General features: G+C 42.8%; 1 protein-coding gene across 13 annotated transcripts in view; it reads right to left on the reverse strand.

Annotated features, from left to right (window-relative positions):
- Positions 1-20,403, reverse strand: part of Grip1 (glutamate receptor interacting protein 1) — a 649,740-nt gene that overhangs the window by 111,936 nt on the left and 517,401 nt on the right. The gene's annotated exons all lie outside the window — the stretch shown is intronic.

The raw sequence follows: 20,403 nt of genomic DNA on the forward strand, positions 1-20,403 counted from the left end.
TTCAATACATAACCATCACTTACCATGTATGGACATATGCAAGTGTATTGATTCATGGAGGGCAGATGGTGTAGATGGAGAAAGGATGGATGAAAAAAAGTGAAGAAGGAAAGAATGGGAGAGAGAGGAGAGTGAGAGTGAGAAAGAGAGAGACAGAGACAAAGACAGAAAGTAGATAGATGATATCTCTAAATTGCCAAATAGCAAGCAATAGCTTAACCCTATGGGACCCCAGCTACTGCAAGATGATGTGGGGGAAACTGTTTGCTGGACAGCTAGTTTTGCAGAGCTGGGAGCCCCTTTCGCTTAGGCTTTCTTCTTTGAAATGAATTTGGACTTTTCACACGATGGAGCCATCGATGGGCTGGGATGTGCCTTCAGGATCAGCTTTCATATTGTCTCAGGGGAGCAAAGGAGATTGACCTTCGGTGGTATTGAACACTTGCAACAGTTAAAGCTGCTTTCTCAGCACCAGCCTGAATGCTTTCCTGTCTTGAGACTTCTTCCTCCATCAGACAAATTAGTCCATTATCTTTCAGTGCAGCCTGGCACAGGTTCTCAATGCATGGGCAAAGTCAAGCCAGGTTGGTGGCCAAAATATCAGACCAAATGGTCCCTAGTCCAGTTCCTGATAGATTCCTGTTCCTTCGTGAAAGCACACAAACTGGGCCTCTATTGTATGTGTGTCTCCCAGCATCCTTGCCTCCCAAACTCCCAGGAGAGTGTTCTATTAAGCTCTGCTTATCACACTCAAGGGCTTTCTAACCCCAACCTCCAAACTCCTTATATTCTTTCTGAAAACCTGTTCCAAATGCCTAAGAACTACATGATCAAGTTTATTTCAGCAATTGCCCCCTATTTCTCAGACTTAACTATCGAGAAAGAAGCATGAGGTAGCACGTTCTTCTCATGGGGGTGATCTGGGAAGCGGCTAGTTTTGAGTGGGGCCTAGACTAGGAAACAGTTCTTCAACAGGTCCTGGCTGCTGTGCAGGCTGCTTTGCCTCTTAGGCTGTGTGATCCAGCAGAGCCGATGGGACTCACAGTGACAGTGGAAGATGGGGACTGTTTGAAGCCCTTGCCAGGCCTCCACAGGTGGACCACAGCAGAGGCCACTGGGATTTCAGAGCAAGGCCTGAATGTCCCATGCAGACAGGCCATTATGCTCCCTTTCAGAGACATCTTCCAGCCTGCTGTCGGTCATTAATGGAACTGAACAACATTTGACAACGAGCTACTAAGTTGTTATGAGTTCTGAGTTGTTTATCTTGAGATAGGTATTCTCTGACTCATCAAGCTATAAAGTTTGGTGTATGTAACAGCAACCCTTCATCGACTGGAATGATTTGATGATGGTATACATGATCTGGTCAGAGCAAGTCTTGAAGACACAAGCAAGTCACACGAAGAAGTTGCCCAAATGGCCATGGTTTCTCTACCTGTTACAATGTCATCTGTCCCCATGTATACACCTGTAGCCTTATAAATTGTGCCCTGTGATTGTTGTACTGAAGAAGAGAAGACCAGGGCCTGGTTTACAGATGGTTCTGTACACTATCTATGCTTGAATCACCTAGACATGGACAGCTACAGCATTAAAGCCCCCTTTTAAGGACTACCCTAAAGGACACCAGTGAAGGGAAATCTTCACAGTAGGCAGAACTTCATGTAGTACACAAAGTTGTACATTGTGCTTGGTAGGAGAAATGGTCAGGTGTGTGATTATACTGACCCATGGGCTGCATCCAATGGTTTGGGACCTGAGAGGAAAATGATTGGGAAGCAGATGATGAAGAAGTATGTGGATAGATTTCTCTAAATGAGAAAATGATAACCCCGTTAGGTTGCTGAGGTGCTTGCCAAATGTGGAGGAAATATGGACTAGGTAGTAGAGGAAGGTTGTTATAAATATTATCTAAAGTTACATGACAAGTTACAGAAATGATGGTTGCAATCACCACAAGAAGTCCTGTCCAATTTTGTTACGAATATGTTTGTGCATACATACACATGTCTTAAGCAAATATTTGGTTTCCCTCCTCTGTTTTTCTACTATATAATGCAACTTTTATTGAGACAACATCAAGGGCTAGCTGCCGCAAATCTATATTATCATATTTAAGTTTTGGGACACTAAAAGAAGCAGCATTGCTCAGAGGTCTGTGCCACCTCTTCTGGGGGAGAGAAAGCAATGTTTGTGTTTCTATGTCAGTGGTTATACCACGTGTCCTGGTTATTTGTTTTCTAACTTGATGTAAGCTAGTACTATCTGGAAAGAAGCCGCCTCTGTCAGATTGCCTGTAGGCAACTCTACAGAGCATTTCTTGATTGATGACTGGTGGGGGAGGGTCTCGCTCACTGGTGGCAATGCCACCCATGGGCAGGGAGTCCCCGGTGGCACAAGAAAGCAAGTTGAGGCAGCCCATGGGGAGCAAGCCAGTACACAGCATTCTTCCAAGGCCCCTTCCTCAGTTCCTGCCTGAGTGGCTGCTTTGAGCTCCTGTCCTGATTTCCCTTCATGATGAACTCTGAACCCTGTCAGCTGAAATAAACCCTTTCCCGGCCCAAGCTGTTTTTGGCCATGGTGTTTGATCATCGTAACATAAACCTAACTAAACTATCATGCGAGGTGGAATTATGTTGTTATTACTTCCATTTGAAAATTAAGCATAACATAAGGAAATGTGACTGAGTGGCAAGTTATAAGGGGTGGGCTCCTGGTGGTTACTCTTCACTGTCAACGTGACTCATCTGGGGTCAATGAAGGAACAAGCTGCTGGGGCCACCTGTGAGAGAATCTCTGGATCAGATTATTGAAAGAGGAAAGCCCATGCGAAATGTGGACAGGTTTGTTGTTGGGTTTTTGTAGTTAGAGTTTTCCTGCCTGGCCCACAGTCAGGACAAATCTCTGTCACCCACCAGTCCCACAGCCGCTCAGACCCAACCAAGTAAACACAGAGACTTATATTGCTTACAAACTGTATGGCCATGGCAGGCTTCTTGCTAACTGTTCTTATAGCTTAAATTAATCCATTTCCATAAATCTATACCTTGCCATGTGGCTCGTGGCTTACCAGCATCTTCACATGCTGTTTGTCATGGTGGCAGCTGGCAGTGACTCCTTCCTCCTTCCTGTTCTCTCAATTCTCCTCTCTGTTAGTCCTGCCTATACTTCCTGCCTGGCCACTGGCCAATCAGTGTTTTATTTATTGACCAATCAGAGCACATACAGACCATCCCACAGCAGATTATTATTATTATTATTATTATTATTATTATTATTATTACTATTATTATTTGGTTTTTCAAGACCGAGTTTCTCTGTGTAATAGTCCTGGCTGTCCTAGAACTCACTCTGTAGACCAGGCTGGCCTCGAACTCACAGAGATCTGCTCGTCTCTGCCTCCCAAGTGCTGGGAAGGGTGGCGGCAGCCCAGATGAAAGCAAGTCCAAAGAGAAAGCCACTTCTGCTTCTTCACATCTCGCCGATGAGTTCATTTAACCTGTGTGTGAGGTCACCTACCCTGTGTGTGAGGTCACCTACCCTGTGTGTGAGGTCACCTACTCTGTGTGTGAGGTCACCTACCCTGTGTGTGAGGTCACCTACCCTGTGTGTGAGGTCACCTACCCTGTGTGTGAGGTCACCTACCCTGTGTGTGAGTTCACCTACCCTGTGTGTGAGGTCACCTACCCTGTGGATGCTGCCGCTGTGTTCTATTTTTCTTTCCATTGTTATCAGATTCCAGCTTTGTCAGACTTGCAAACTGGACCAAAGGGAAACCAGCGAACTCTCCAGGAATTCTTACAGTGCCTGGCTGGTCCTGCTGAGCCACCCAGCCTTGTGAACAGAGCAGCTTTCGGGTTCTCAGCCTCTCCGGTGTGGGGACAGTCATTGTCGGACTATCCAGACTGTATCATGTAAGCGAATCTACTAAATTCCTTTTAGATTATATATTCATGCCATTGGCTCTGTCCCTTTAGAGAACCCTGAATAATACATAAGAATTCTTGTATGTATGACTTTCCTAAATGCCTAGCAACAGCTCAGTACCAAGAAGATGGAGATTTCTCTTCTTTGGGGTTTATTTCTATTCCTACCATTTCAGAATTTGATCTCATTAGTAACAGCCGAGAGAGCCAGTGGCCATACTCTATCAAAACAGCTTTTGGTTCTGAGGCGTCATGACTACCTACCCAGAGCCTACTGCTACTTTGCTCCTGAGCCCCACTCTATGGTGGCTGTGACCTCGGGCTAATTTCTCTGGTCTCCTGGCATCATGTCGAGCCAGGCTGCTTTTTTTTTTTTTTTTTTTTTTTTTTTTTTTTTTTAATCATTATCTTTATAAAAATTTTGAATGATCAGTTATTTTTTTTACCAAACCACTTCCTTAACTCTGAGTGGGTTTGAAAAGAAAATGGGTCTGTGGGACGGTGATCACTCATGCTCTTCCTCACAGCCTTGCTATACCTGATTATAAATTTATTTTGCTTAAAAAAATGAAAGCAATGAGGCTTTCATGTTATTTATTACTTAATCTGTTAATTTTTCTACTTGGTGCTACAGTGGAAAAATTTAACAACATGAAATGTTTTATGAACAAATTTATTAAAAATATTGCAGAAAATTGCTTTAAACTGTGTGCATAACATATAGATGAATCATAAATGAATTTTATGCTTATACTTGTGTCTGATCTCTCATCAACTTTACTACATATATGCAAATGCTTTAAAAAAATCAGAAAAATATTCAGACTGAACACATTCTTCATCTTGCTCCAACTATTTTGGATAATGGACACTCTCAGATACAGCCTCTATCAAGATTAAGTATCAGTTTTAAAAGAGCCTATCAGTAGATAAAAATTCTTTATAATCACTTTAATTAGAATTTTTCCTAGCCTACAGATATGTCAAAGTATTGGCATCCACATCCTTGCATGGTTCTAATGTTTTAATTATAATAAAGACTAAGTATTAGATTTTTTTTGTATAGAAAGAAATGGTAGGAACAGGGATATCACATAGTCGAGGCAGAAGATACTAGGTCCTTTGCTACCATTAATTTAAAGGGGAAGAAAGCTACATCACAGCTACTCTGGCATATTTAGGCGACTGGAAACTGGAATAAAGGTCACCCTGCAAGGAGCATTGTTGTTAAGGATTTAGAAGAATAGCATACGCACTATTTGCACTTGAGGGACATAAATGTGAAAGTGATGGGTCTCTTTTAAAGTGGAATGCTTCCAAATTCTGAGCCAAGAAATGGAAAGTTATGGTAGAGGGAAGAGGCACTGTGGTTCAGGGCTGGTGGCCAAGAGAGTTGTCCTTGCTGAACTCACCATGTGGCTGCAGTTATTGCCTGCAGAAGACCCCACTATTTCAACAGGTACCACTTCCCAGAATTACCCATGTGGAAAGTTGCTTCCTATGTCACAGAAGGGGATTGGCAACTGTTAACGCTGAAGTCAGTCACTAGCCTTTTCTGGCGATCAGTTTCCACAATAAACGTTTCCCCACCACATCATTAAGATGTTCATACAACCTAGTGGCAGTAAGCTTATTCCCCCCCCCCCACCACCCTATTCCATTCTCACAGGCCCTTCTGAAAAGTAGGGGCTCCAGAGCGCTGGCTGCATGCCGAGATTTCTAACAAGATGCATGGGGGAAGTCAGAACAAGTGGACAGGGTGGAAGGATGTGGTACTATTATGTAAGAAAATACATGAGGAAAAAAGGAGTATGTCACAGGAGAAAAAGAAACAGAAGAAAACCCGGGAAGAAAAACATCGAGAACCCAGCCACAGACAAATGATTAGTTTATCTTGCTGTAGTGAAGCACAGTTGGGGGAGAAAAAATGGATCATGTAGATATGAATTATGCATGGTTAAAGACGTCTCAGTCATTAAGATATTTGCATCAGGATTGAAGCTTTTGCACGCTGTGTTGATTTATGGGCTACATAATTACATGAGCTACGCTGAGGACTGTTTATATGGGAAACACTCTGGATTTTTTTTTTTTTAATTTTGTTAATCAGTTTTCCCACTTCTGAGCTCTGCATTTCAATGAGTGCAGGTCCTGACTACAACTTCCCAACCAGGATAGAAAGTCTGTACATGCCAAATTAGCTTTGCCTGCCCTATGTTCTTCTAGGCAGAAATACCCTCAGTTTACCTATTGATGATATGCCATGAAAGTAATACCTCTAATAATTGCATAGTGGAAATCCAATAAAATATTAAGTTGACAGTCTGTGCGTATGTAAGTCTGAGTGTGTGCTTGCTTATGTGTGAGTGCTGGTGTGGCGCCATAGATCAGTGTTAGATAGATGTCCTCTATTGTTCTCCGCCATATTTTTTGAGACCATCTCTTATTGACACTGGAGTTTGCTAATTTGGCGACACTGGCCAGCCAACAAGCCCCAGGTGCTACCTGACTCATTCATTCCTCCTCTCGTGCCCTGTGTCCAGGTTACACATTTGTGTTATTGCCACACACAAAACCGAGTGGCTTCTGGGAAAGACTGAAGACTGCAACCACATGAAGCAACTAGAATTCTCACTGCCTGTGTGGAAGGAGAATTCATACAGCTCTCTTTGGAGGCTGTCTTAACGACCTCTCTATTGCGGCATTAAGACACCGTGGCCAAGGCAACTTATCAAAGAGAGTATTTAATTTAGGCTTACGGCTTCAGAGGGTTAGAGTCTGTGAAGACAGAACAAAGGCATGGTAGCAGGAACGGCTGAGAACTCACATTTTGATCCACAGGTAGAAGAGAGGGAGAGAGGGGAGTGAGAGAGGGAGAAAGGGGGAGAGAGAAGGAGGAGGAAGAGGAGGAGGAGAAAAGAGGGGGAATGGCATGCCTTCTCAAACACCAAAGCCCACCCCCAGTAACACATCTGCTCCAATGAGGCCACACCTCCTAATTCTTCCCAAACAATTTCAACAACTAGAGACCAAGCATTCAAAGAGATGAGCCCAAGGAGGGGTCATTCTCACTTAAACCCTCACAGAAGCCCTTTGGCATTATCTGTGGAAAGTAAGCACAGGTCTATCCTATGGCAACTCTATTTCAGGTCCCCATAGAAACTTATATAAAAGCAAGAAAAATGGAAAATACCTGAGCGGCAAAATAAACTGTGGGCATATTTGCCTTGGGAAATACTATGCAACAAAGAGAATAAGTTATCAAACCAAACCCCAGCCACATGAATCTCACATATATCATATTGAGCATAAGAAGTTAAGCTTCAGCTTATTTTTAAGAACAAAACTAAACAAAGCTAGCCTATTCTGTTAGAAGGCAGACTAATGGCTACCCTTGACATGGGGAAGTGACTTAAGTGGATAGTAGTGTATTTTTGATGCTGATAATGTTCCAAATCTGGGTGTGATTACTTAGATGTGTTCATGAAAATTTATCAAGTAGAAACCCAGGGTTTCCTATGCTGCTGCACTTCAGTTAAAAGATTTGAAATTACCGTAAGCCATATATTAAAAAATTCAGCCGTATTAAAATAGGAAGTCTGGTTATTGCACAGTCGATGAGATTATCATGATAAGCCTATCACGGGGGGCTAAGATCAGTCACCAAGCATGCTTTATCCAAACAAACGTTAGCCTCAGGTATGTTATAAATTTTACTCTATTTGGATTCTTCTTCCAGTTCAATAAATGCTGTGAGTGTATACTTTAACTTTCCAGAAAAACTAGGATTTACGGTGAAGTGTACCTGAACATGGAAAGCACATTCTGATGTAGTTTTCAAGCACTATATTTCTAATAGACAACATACAAGAAATTAGCAATAAATAAAGCTTTAAGATGGGAGCTGGGAAATTGGTTCAGTGAGTAAAGTGTTTTCTGTGCAGGCATGAGGACCTGAGTTCGGATCCTCAGCTCCAACATAAAAGCCACAAAGTTAGCACATGGTGGTATTATGTTGTATACCGATATGCATATGTTTGATGACTAAAGTCATTGACTAACTTTTCATACACATATTGGCTATTTGACTCTTAACGCCCCCTTTTCAAGTGCTCTCTGCTTCCTTTTATTTTCTTTTACATTATCTGACTTCCTATAAAACACCTACGACAGGACAAGGGAGTTGGGTCAGTGGTTAAGAGCACTGCTCCTTTTCCAGAGGACCCAGGTTCAGTTCCGAGCACCCACATGGCAGTTTACAACCATCCTTAAGTCCAGCTCCAGGAGTTCCAACACCCACGTCATGGACACCAGGCACACACGTGGTGCACAGACATACACACACAAGCAAGTAAAACACTCGTACATATAAAATAAATACAAAAAATTTTAAACTTATTATAACATAAATCAATGACAGATACTTGGTTTGTGAATGAACTTAGTCATACTGTTGCTCATTATTTCTTACAGTTACTGGTATGTTTTAATGATGAGAAGCTTTCATCTACATATCATCTATCTTCTATCTATCTATTTATCTATCTATCTATCTATCTATCTATCTATCATTTATTTATCTATCTTCATCATCATCATTATCTGCTTGTTTGTCTATCTATCTATCTATCTATCTATCTATCTATCTATCTATAATCTGTCAATCATCTATAAATCATCTATCTATAACCCATCTATGTTTTATTATCTATCTACTATCTATCAATCATCTATCTATTATCTATCAATCATCTATCTATAATCATCTATCTTCTATCCTCTATCTATCATCTATGTATCTATGTATCTATCTATGTATCTATCTATCTATCAATCATCTGTGTGTGTGTGTGTGTGTGTGTGTGTGTGTGTGCACTAATGCATTTAGAGGTCAGAGGACAGCTTGCAAGGGTTGGTTTTCCTTCCACCTTGCAGAGGCAGGGTCCTGCTTATTTCTGCTATACTAAGTACTTCAGACAAGTTGGTTTGGGAGCATTCTCCAGTCTATACCTCCCATCTTGCCATAGGACTGATGGGATCACAGATACACTGCATGTGGCTCTTTAACTATTTGGGAACCAAATTCAAGTGATCGGGTTAACATAGCAAATGCTTCTACCTATTGATCCATCTCCCTGCTGCTGTTATTAGGAAACACAGTTCTCATATAGCCCAAGTTGGCTTTGAACTTATGTAGCCAGGGATGACCCTGAAATTCTCATCTACCTGCCTCTGCTTCCTAAATGTTAAATGCTGAGATTATAAGTATGGGTTTAGGAGATTTTAGTTACTCAATTTTTATGTTACATGACTTTTTTTTTTTTAAAAAAGAAGTATTTGTTTCTATAACATCATGATGATATTCTCCCATATTTTTCCTACAGTTTTTGATTTAATTCCACAGTTAGATTGCCCATAGGGAGTTCATTTCAATTTAATATAGAGATTTTTGTCTCTTGTTGCATTATAATACTACCTAAGTCACATGTCTGATTACTAGTGACTACATATGGGTATTTGCATATTAGTGGTTCTGGGTACTAGCTCCTCTGTTTACTAGTCCTTTCTTATGTCAGGATGGCATTGTAGGGACTGAGTGCTGTCTTAAGTGGATGTGGATTATGCGACTTGTGTGCAGTTGTGTCAAGGGTGTCAAATGCCTCACACCCATGGGGATGGCCAAGCTATTCCAGGTGAGGCTCAGAGAGATGGTTGAACCCCTCTCTGGTCCAAGTGTGAGCGTCGACAATATGTTCAGAAACCGCCCACCAAGGCCTTCTGCCCATGCTCCATGTGTTGTGGCCTGAAGACTGTGCTCCTACAAATATTTCTACTGAGATTATTTACACCCTCTGTATACCATGATATCAACCTCCTTGTTCAGCTGGTCGGATAATCCCACCTCCCTGCTCCACTGTATACGAAGATGCTGAGAGCCCAGACCACTAGATCCTGACTTGTGTCTGTCTGTCTGTCTGTCCGTCTGTCTGTCTGTCGTGTTTTGACTCTACCACTGCCCTACTTAGATACATCCCTAGAGCTGTGTAAGAACACAGCACCACTGTACCTTAATTGATTTAGCTTTTTCATAGATCTTGATAGCTGACGTTATGAATTCTGTAGTTTTGTTGCTGCGAAGGTCCCCACTTTTCTTGACCCTCTGTAGAGTTACGAGTATTACTGCAAATTTAGTTCAGGGGAAATTAGAGCTCAGAAACTGACAGCGAGCTGAACCCCCTGCCAAGGAATAGGATACAGGAAGTAACCATATTGGGGTTTATATGACAGGTTTCAGAATGAATTTGACAGGCTGGCACAGTTCTTATAGATATCTACACATGCCTTTTGGGAAAGTAACAATAGGGCTCCTAACGTAAGTTTGGAGGGCATCTATACACCTACCTGAATGACAAAGAAAATTTTACCTTTACAATAAAAGATAAGAAAAAGCAGCCCACAACATTTTCTAAAGAGCCCTCTGAGCTCAGGCCTGGGGACCTGCCATACTGCCAGGTACCACTGTGTCCTTCTTGCAGGAGTTCTAGAAGGTTCATTCCCACCATTGCTACTAGTGTCAAGACTTCAGGAGAAACTCTCCAGTGAAGTCAAGGTTAGCCTTCACTTGCTTCAGAGAGTGGGAACAGTCAAACTGTTATTTAAAGGGCCAAGCATAGAGAAAATGGAAACATTTTCTCCAAGGTTAAAAAAAAAATTCCTTGCCCCAGCTGCTAGAAGGATTTGGCATATTACTCATAGCCACTGCCCAATCATCACATTCTATCACCATCCTATAGACATTTTGATTCTTTTTCAGGTTTAAAAGAGACACTGCCAGGGTTTCCAGCGTTGGATGAGTGATCCATACAGAAAATGGATCAGACTCCACCAGGTTCTGCTGAGGCAGAGAAACCGCTTATGTAAGAGAGTCTGCCGGTCTAAAAATAGTTCTTATGACTTAGGAAGCTTAGCACCCTAAGACCGTCAAGGAAGGTCAGGTCCTCCAGGAAGAATTAATGGCTCCATAGCACACTGAGGACTCTCTCTAGCACCCTAAGCTACACTCGGCTGTATGTTTACCGCCAGAAATCAGCACCTGGTCATTCTCAAGAGTCAGATCTAAAATAAGACAAATGAGTAATAACCACTTAACTAGCCCCAAAGACAATTTCCTTGGGAACTGTCAGATGTGTGTGTTGTATGTTGTGTTGTGTGTATGTGTGTGTTTCGTGTTGTATGTGTTTTTTGTGTGTGGTATGTGTATGTTGTGTGTGGGTTTTGTGTGTGTGGTGTGTATGTGACAGCATATGTGTACAGGTCAGAGGACAACTTGTAGGAGTTGGTTCTTTCCTTCTATCATGTGGGTTCCAGCTCAGTTCCCCAGCTCTCATCTGCTGGGCCATTTTGTTGGCTCCACATTATCTCTTGAGAGAGGATCTTTCACTGGGACCTGGGGCTAGCTAACTAAGCTAGACTGGCTTGCCAGTGAATTCCAGGGATTGGCCAGTCTCTGTTCCTTCAGACTTGGATTAAAAGCATGTGCACACTAGGATGTGAGTTCTGGGCCCTGGTCGTAGGGCCTAATGTTTGCCTGGCAAAGGTTGCCGACTAAGCAATTTTCCAACTCCCTGAAATATATTTTAAAATATTTACCACATATTTACTTAAAAAAAATCACCTCTTTGGGTATATCTAAGAGGGAGATATAAAATCAAATAGCAAACAAACTTTGGACAAATGTAAATGTTGTGGATGATTGATTGATAAATAAAACACTGATTGGCCAGTAGCCAGGCAGGAAGTATAGGCAGGACTAACAGAGAGGAGAAATGAGAGAACAGGAAGGCAGAGGGAGACACTGCCAGCCGCTGACGGGACAAGAAAGATGTAAGGTACCAGTAAGCCACGAGCCATGTGGCAAAGTATAGATGAACAGAAATGGGTTAATTTAAGACAGAAGTAGTAGATAACAAGAAGCCTGCCACGGCCATACAGTTTGCAAGCAATATAAGTCTCTGTGTGTTTACTTGGTTGGGTCTGAGCTGCTGTGGGACTGGCTGGGTGAGAGAGATTTGACCTGACTGTGGGCCAGGCAGGACCAGAAAAACTCTAATTACATGTAGAGGTTTAAATGCATGGCTAGATCTAATAAGAGGGCAACATGGTTATTTGTAGTAAGGCAACCAGTGATCTATCAGTGAGAAAACAAAGAAGGCCTTGAGCAAAGGCACACGAGGAGTCCTTAGCTGGATAGAAGCAGAAAGCCCACACTCCAGTGTTCTGAGTCCTCACTTACTGGAGCCTCCGTACACACTTATTTGCTAATTATAAAGTAAGTGGAACTTCCAAGTACATGAAAATTGCCCTACACTTGGCAAGGATAGAAAATAAGTTAGATGTCAAAATCAAGTAAATTAAGATAGGGTGGGATGAAGAATGAATATTATAAACCATTATTTACTCTTCCTTACATTTTAATGGTCAGCTATAGTTTGTAAAACACCTTCACATGTCTAATTTCATTCTCTTGCTCAACAAACCCCTCTGAGATAGTGCTGTTATCTGTGTCAAGGTCAACTCACACAGGTCTGCCCCGGGACCCACCTCCTGGATGATTCTGGATTGCATCAAGTTGGCAACTAGCACTAACCACCACACTTCCCCACCATACTTCCTATCCATCTACTTGCTTTTACTTCTTTTGTGTGGTGCTAGGGGACAAACCCTAAGCTTCACAGGTGTGAGGCAAGTATTCTACCACAGAGCCACCTGCCTCCCCTTCATGGTCATGCTTAAAGAACTCATCTGTAGATGGATCTGTTGTGTGGTGAGGGGTAGGAAGGACATGTCACCTTAAGCTATGGTCTTGGTTTGAAGGGAGTTGTTTGTTACCAGATATGTTTGAAAAGAGTTGGCGAAGGAGGACCACTGACATTGGATGTGATATGGCCATGTGATCGGTAAGAATTTCCATATCGCCATCGCCATAGAGCCTTCAATGCCTTGGAAGCTGGTTATGAACGTGTTTCCACCTGTCTGGTGAGACAGATCTTCTCTAGGCATCTGGTCCCCAACCAGGTTTAGGTATGAAGGGTATTCCAAAGGTATAAAATATCTTATTGCATATAAAATATACGACATTATGAGGCATACTACCACAATCTGAAATTGAGGCAATTATGAAATAATTCTCAAGACTGGAGAGGGAAATTTCCCCAAACTGGTATACATAGAAGAATGAAAAAAGCCCACTAGTTTGGGAAGTAACATCCGCTGTGGTTTGGATGCGTATCTTCCCAATGGTTGGTACAGTGAAAGCTTGGGAATCAATAAGATGACATCAAAGGGGATGGGATCTTGATAAAGTGGAGCCTAGTGGGAGGTCACTAAGCCACTGAAACTGCCACCCTCAGAAAGGGATGCTAGTCATCAGTGTGTCCTCCTAAGAGTGAGTATTATGGGTTGGAAAAGTGGCTCCGTGGTAGAGCGCTCGTCTAATATGTATGTATGAAGTTCTGCGTTCGCTCCCTGACAACACAGAAAAGTCCAACCAGAAAGCGTGATCATTAGTGTTAATTATCAACTTGAGAGAATGGAGAATCGCTGGGTGACGGGCCCCGGGGCATGTCTGAGGTAGGAAGACTGGCCTACTGTGGGTGGCACCATTCCCTGCCTGGGGTTCCGGTCTGTAGCATAGAGAAAGGGAGCTGAGCATCAGCCTGCACTCTGTTCCTGGTTGTGGGTGCAATGTGACCAGATGCTTCGAGCTCCAGCAGCTTTCACCTTCTGATGAACCGTACCCTTGAGCTGTGAGTGCAAATGTCAGAGTAACTGGGAAAAACGAAGACAGAAAGACAAACAGACAAAGTGAGTGAGCCCGGCACTCGGGCGGCTTTGGGTGTCCTGTCTACCTATGTGATCAGCTGATCCCAGCTATGTTCCTGCCACGATGCGATCATTCAGTAGGCCCTCACCACAAGCCATGCTAACATGGCTGGCTGGACTTAAATGATTCTTTTTAAAGCATCCCACCCCAGGTATTTCATAATAGTAACAAATGGTCAAATATAACTACAATGTATATTTTGTCCATGCCTGTAGACATAGGGAGGATCATAGTCTTCACCAAAATGCAAGAGCTAACCTACTGTTTCATTTCAAAATCTTTACCCAAACTGTGGGTTAATGACATCCTGAGAACTCTTACATAAACACAGACTCCTTTCCTGTCCTACTTGCTCCCTTCCGAAGCAAGCTGAAGTCTATATTTCTGGGCTCTAATAGTGATCTAGGCTCCAGGGCACTCCTGGAAATCTGTAAAGATGTCTCTAGGTCTCCTGAAGACACTGTGAGAGTAAAGAGAAAAGAGGCAGGAGGATTCCAGGAAAGTCATTCTCCACTTCCTTGGACTGAGTGGATTTACCATAATTTAAATCAATAAAAATGCCACAATGATTAAGCACCAGCAGACAATAATGAATTTATTGTCTCACTCTCTTCCCTCTAACTCAGAACTTTCTGAGGCATTCAACGTGAAATGTTTGGTGTTTTTTTTTTTAATAGCAAGAGAGTATGGGCATTCAAAAAAATGCACTTAGTCCTAAAACTATATTTTAAATGGTTAAAAAAATCCACTTTTATTTGTAAATATCTCTGTAAAATTTTTAATTTTGAAAGAACAATAAGTGAATGTCAGTAAAAATTGAAAATTTAAGTTTAGAAAATATAGAGACACATCTTTTTTTCTTTCCTTTTTCTTTTTTTTTTTAAATTTTATAATTAATTTAATCTTACATATCAGCCACGGATTCCCTGTCCTCCCTCCTCCCGCTAGAGACACGTCTTAATACTTGTTTGCTTGGGGGATGTCTTTCTGTACACTGTGAATATGTGTTGTATGATTGGTAAATAAAGAAGCTGCTCAGGCCTTTGGCGAGTCAGGTCATAGCCAGGCAGGAAATTCAAAGAGTAAGACAGGAGGAAGAAAGGCAGAGGGAGAGAGATGCCAGCGACCGCCCAAGGAGCAGCAAGATGCCAGCAAACCGGTAATGCCATGGCAAAACACAGATTAATAAAAATGGGTTGATTTAAGATGAAAGAGCTAGCTAGTAAGAAGCCTGCCATAGGCCATACAGTTTGTAAATAATATTAAGCCTCTGAATGATTATTTTATAAGCGGCTGCGGGGCCGGGCGGAACAGAGAAACTTACCACTACGCTTGTTCTGTCGCCTTCAAGACTTTCATCTGAAGTCATTTATTAGGTGTATGCACCTGCTATCATTTCTACTGATCTGCTGTGGCTACGACACTGTGAAGTCTACCTGGGTTGAATCCGCAGTTCGACACTGTATGATTTGTGCAGCCTTGGAAGAGCAGCTGCATCCGTAGAAAGGAAAGGCGTGTGTGTCGCAGGCGACTTCAGCTATCACAGTTGCTGACACAACACATCCCTTGCACACATTCACACCCATTCTCTCCTCTTCTTCTTCTGGGAACACTCACCGGCAGCTACGGTACTTACTGGGTAATGTGAAGACTCAGCACTGTCTCTGCTTGGCCAAGAGAAAGAAAGGACAGAAGCTACTAAGCCAGGGCCGCAAAAGACGGATTTACATCTTTCAGAACTTCCGATTAGTTTGCATCTATGTAAGGTAGGGTGAGGTTGTCCCCCAGCAACATTGTAGCAAAGAGCAGAGAAGGGGAAGGTGGCCTTCCCTGATCTTGCTGGTTACATTTCCACATGTAGTTCCACTTACTTAGTTTGGAAATGATTTCAATATTACCTTTCCTGTGATTCTAGATTATCTACAGTGCTCTGGATCTGGGCTTATAATCTATAAGTAAAAAGCCTATATGCATCTATTTGTGGAATATCTGAACCATGCAAATTATGAAAATTCAACTGATTTTTAGTTTTTTTCCCACAGATAGAATATTTAACATTTCCAAAAAATTTCCTCACCTTGACAGGCCAGCCTCAAGCATTTCTTAGGCCCCCTTGTTCCTTCCTCAGTGTGGGAATTCTGTTTGTTGGAAGGGCTGCCTATATTTCCTGAGATTTTAATTGGACAGTATGACCTTTGGACTAATTCCACGATGCACAAAATGGCCTTTTGCTGGGTGTGACAGCACACATCTTTAATCCCAGCACTGAGATGCAGAGGCAGGAGGATCTCTGTGAGTTCAAGGCTCTATAATGATTGCCAGGGCTACATCATGAGACTGTGTCTTTCAAAACAAAATAACCCCTGCCCCGGAAAAAAACAAAACAAAACAAAAAAAAAAAAAAACAAAGCAAACACAAAACAAAACCCAAACCAAACTGAACCGACTTTTAAGGATTGCATCGGAAGGGTCATGTTAGGGAATCACCTCTGAGAAACGAGAGGTCTGAGAGCCAGCCAAACAGGTGCCCACAGTGGGTGACATGTCTCAAGTGCTCCGCAGGGAAGTTTCAGCATCTGAAGCAGGCACACAGCAGTGAAGGAACACACACAGGACAAAGCCCACGGGGCTTTACAGGAGGGCAAGCCACACTACTGCTTTCGAGCGGAGACTCACTTTTGTGAATGAAAGAGTACTTCTTCCCACGGTCTGACTCCGTGAGCGGTTTAGTCACTTTCCTTTATACTCTCTCGAGAGTCACAAAATTCAGTGCTACGAGGAGTGTTTCCAGTGAGCTAGAAATGTAGTCACACACTCTGCTTGTTCAAAGGTCTGGCGCCTCCCTGAAGTCATGGCTGCATGTGTCTAAGGGAGCGTTTACCGGCGCACACAGGGTTGAGGCTCTGGGGAAGGGAAGCTATGTATTATGGCAGAGGGTGAAAATTGAGTAGGAATGAGATAGGAGATCTCTATTCCCCAATGCAGCCAGAGCTGTATAAAGGGAGCCAGGATCCCTCAAAGACCTTGTGGTACACTTAGCTTCAATGGGTCAACACAGCACAGCAGGTGTCCTCCTGAAGCTCCATCGCTAGGGACTTCTATCTCAAGGGCTCCTATTTGCTGCCTTGCTGAACAAAGCTCTTCTAAACAAGGATGCTGGTCTTGACCTAAGGCTCTCCTCTATAGCCGAGGAAATGTTTCTTTAAGAGGAAAAGGGAGATGGAAAGGGAAAGGAGAGAAATGGGGAGTGGGGGAGGATAGGACAGGGCCGGGGGGTGGGGGTGGGGGGTAATAGAAGACAGAAGAAGGAGTAACAGCCAATAGGAATACAAACTGCTTGCTTAAGCCTCTCCCGAGTTTCTTCCTACTACCTCTGGAGGGCTCCAGGGAGGAATAAATGTCTACTCTCCATTTAGATGAAACACAGGGGACACACTGCTTTTAAGCTGTCTGCATGTAATTCATTTGTCAAATTTAACACAGGCGGTCTTTGTGTGTGGCAGGCACATGCTCTACATGCCATTGTGTATGTGTGTGGTTATACAATATATAAATATAATATATGTAATTCTCACCGTCTCCGACTTCCTGGGGTTTTCAGTTGAGTGAAGGAGAGCAGTGGATTCTCTCGCCAACACATTAGCATTATGATTGTGGTAATGACCTTGAAGGGAAGGGCTGGGCTCCCCGAGGGAGGAAGAGGGGACACCCAGTTTAGATGCTCATGGAGGAAAGAAGTTTCTCAAGTGATGTAGAGGCGGGGCACTTAGAGGGTATGGGGGAGGGGAAGAATATGTATTCCTACGTACATAGGAGTTAGAGAATAATTTCACAGGAGGAGAATATTTGGTGTGATGAAGACTTAAAGAAAGTCCCGACAGTCAAAGGAAGAGAGTAATTTGAAGACTGGAGGGGGGAGATGGGATGGCAGTTCCAGGGACAGTCTCTTCTGGGACTTGTAGGCAAGGCATGGGGTTAGGGACGGCCCTGGAGGGGGAGACAGGGTTATGCTCCGTAGAGTTATTCAGGAACGAGCATTTGAGTGGGCGTGGCTTGAGGGATGGAGTAGACACAAGGTAGAGAGGATGGCACTTCTGATAGAGACGGAGTCTGGGAGTGAGCGGGTGTGGATGAAGCAAAAACCGTGACCAGACACGAGTGAGGGGACCCGTGCGAAGCTCCGAGTGAGTGAGAAAAAGGAAGCTTAGCGTGCCCGGGCTTTTCACCTGGAGACTGCTCCATGGAGGCACTTCTGAGGACCGGGGAAAGATGAAAGAATAGACTCCAGGGAAGAAATAAAGAGCGCTGTTCTAAACACCGAGATCTTCAGAATCATCTCACAAACGTGGCACTGAAATGGCTCCGGCTGATTAAATGCTTTGTGAGAGAAAGTTCTGGACACTGGCAGGAACGCTTGGATTCTGAATTTCTTGCCTTCTTCTTGGCCAAGTTATTGCATTGCCTCACAAATGGGGACACTCGGGCTCATCTCTTTAAGTAAAAATGCAATGAGATAGTTTTTATAAAGTACCCGAGCATTACAGATCGTCTGTAAATGGAAGCTATAGTCTTGCAATCTGCTAACAGCAACATTGTACCAGAGAAAGAGCCGGGTTCTGACTTGAGCACCTGTAAACTGTGTCACCTGGGCCAAGAGTACCTAGCACTTCTCTTTTTAAAACTAGCTTAATCACTCCTTTCTCATTTCACTCGGCTCATAAGAGCAGCAACTCCAGCCTCAACATCCTTGTATATCTCAGCTAACAACCCCGACTGATGTGGATGAGAAGTTGGGGACAGGGAAGAGATGACTCAGAGGGTTTCCAGTCTACGCCCACAAGAGCTCCGTGAAAAACAGGTGTGTAAACATGTATAATTCTACATACATGTTTATTTTAAAATGGTGGCCTTAAGGGGCTGGGGAGCATGTACTGCTCTTGGAGATGGAGTTCGGTTCCCAACACCTGTGTCAGGTAGCTTACAACTGCTTATGACTCCAGCTCCAGGGGATCCGAAGCCCACTTCTGGCCTCCAAGGGCATCTTCTGCACTCAAGTGCCCATACCCACACATGGATGCACAGGCACACACATAATTAACAATAAAATCTTAAAAAATATTGGCATTAAAATAAGAAAATACAGCATTAGGGAATGTTTAAGGGGAATATTCATGAGATGTTCATTGAGAAAGAGCAAAAAGTTCCCAAAGGTTGTTTAAGGTTCTTACACTGTCTTCTAGATCTGCACGTTTTAGCATTGGACATCAAATGTCTGGTGACCCTGAAGCCTATAAAGTCTTTTATGCTTGTGTAGAAATAAGTGTTCGTTCATTTTTGCAAATGGACTCATTAGCCTTGTGTGAACCCCCCTGTTTCTGTAGGAAGCACATGGACTCCCCCATTAATCAGAATGTGCCAGACTCTGGTGGTCAATAGGTGCTGTTAGCCATTCACAATAAAGAAGGAGTATCTGATACCTTACCAGGCTATTACAAGGGTAAAGCAGAATAAAGCTTGTAAAAGTGCAGGGGATACTAGGACTATATGGAAAACTTTTTTTTTTTGAAAATTATTGAGTGTGAGGAAAAATATAGGCTCAATATGAATCATTCTCATTTATTTATTTAACCAACCCAAAACCAGAATATCTGTGTATGGGAGGGTCCCCCAGAGGACAGTATGGACATGGATCCACCCCTGTCCTAGGGGTTCATAATCTCGTAGGAGGAGAGCACTGTACACAATTGTAAGACTAATATGCCCCAAAGGATGAAGAGTATAGAATGTATATATTTAAAACACATTAGAGGAGTTATAGGGATAGATGGACTACTTCCAATTAGGTTTACAAAGTCTACCTTCAAGAAATAAGAATACACTGGAAATACAATGGTAGCAAAGTGAGGAAGCTTACCTAACACCGGCACTCACAAAAACATTAAAAAATGGGTTTCTTTTTTTTGTTTTGTTTTGATGTCTCCCCTTTATTGTTTAAGTGGCTGAGTTACATAAATCCAGCTTTTTAACTCCATTAAGGTCAACACGCATCATCTGCAGTAACATTGTGACGGCTCCATACTGTGGGTGGAGCAATACTTAGAACAAACTAATCATATTTGGTCTTTATGTATATAATGCTTTAAATTGCCTAAATATACCATTCTGAGCCAAAAATGGGTTTCTTTTATGTCTATGTGTGCTGGGTATTTTTAGTGTATTAAACAAATTTAGTAACCACAGCAACCATGACAAAGTTCCTTGCAAGGTTGAGAGGAAATGAGACTTAAGGAGGTCACACATGAGTATGCTGCCGAGTTAAGAGTCAAGTGTGACTCCATTGGATCACTATATTATAGTGACCCCAGGACAGAGGAGAGCCGTAAGACAGTACACAAGCTAAAACCTGGGCCAGGAATCAGGAAGTGTCCCAGGTAACAGAAGCCTGCCAGAGAGAAGCCTGGAGAGGAGCCAGGTTGGGCCAGTGTCTGCATTTGGTTTTTATTTTACAGCAAATGGACAGATGTTTAGGGCAAGAGGATTGTGGGAATTATGGGAATTGCTATCAAGGTGGTGAGGTGGATGGGCGATTTT

This window comes from Peromyscus leucopus, chromosome 18 (genome assembly GCF_004664715.2).
Source record: "Peromyscus leucopus breed LL Stock chromosome 18, UCI_PerLeu_2.1, whole genome shotgun sequence".
Classification (NCBI taxonomy): domain Eukaryota; kingdom Metazoa; phylum Chordata; class Mammalia; order Rodentia; family Cricetidae; genus Peromyscus; species Peromyscus leucopus.